This window comes from Anoplophora glabripennis, unplaced genomic scaffold, assembly GCF_000390285.2.
Source record: "Anoplophora glabripennis isolate ALB-LARVAE unplaced genomic scaffold, Agla_2.0 scaffold1459, whole genome shotgun sequence".
NCBI classification, from domain to species: domain Eukaryota; kingdom Metazoa; phylum Arthropoda; class Insecta; order Coleoptera; family Cerambycidae; genus Anoplophora; species Anoplophora glabripennis.
Window position 1 is genome coordinate 62,116 of NW_019417542.1, and position 831 is coordinate 62,946.

Consider the following 831-nt stretch of genomic DNA (forward strand, 5'->3'; position numbering starts at 1 on the left):
GTACTATTAACAGAGCAAAATTACCAATTGTTATTTTGTATATCTAATTATACAACTTGTTAATTGTTATTTATGAAAATATTAGATAGTGAATGTAAAATAAAATGGGTACAATAAAGCGTAATCCAGAAGAGAATAAAAGTGTTTTATTTATATAAAATTGCAAACATTTTTTGAAATTTAAAATCAATACATCTTCACAAAAATTCATATAGAAATACACATTATGTACAAATATACATACATAAAAATGATAACGAGTTATCTACCTTAACTAATACCTACTTATATATAAATAATAATAAAAATAAATCATATCAATCATATTAACCTGTGTTTCGTGATTCAAGGTACCTACCAGATTCAATTTATTTTTTAACGTATGCTAAATATCAAGTCTTATTTTATACAATGCAAAGCTAGTCAAGATCCTAGAACACATTGAAGTTGTGACATTTACAAAAAATATATAAAGGGAAACTATTCGACTCCTTTTAGTATATAACAGTAAGAGTTCACCATGAAACTTCTAAGGTTGTCAATGTATCTATAGTAACAAAACTAGATACATTTTGTAATAAACACGAAGTCTCATGCATTAGCAATATGTGGAATTTCTAGCTACTGATTGGACACGTAAAAATTTGCTTCAGCTAATTTCATCAATACATTACCCTTAATTAATAAAAATCCTCAAACAATAACACCTTAAGTATCCATAGGGTGTAAAGATATACATTTTTACTTATAAACCCGCCGCCATTATTCCATGGCTAGAAATTGGCCTCAATGATTTAGGATCGAGGGGGATTATCCCTCTTTATCCTGCCT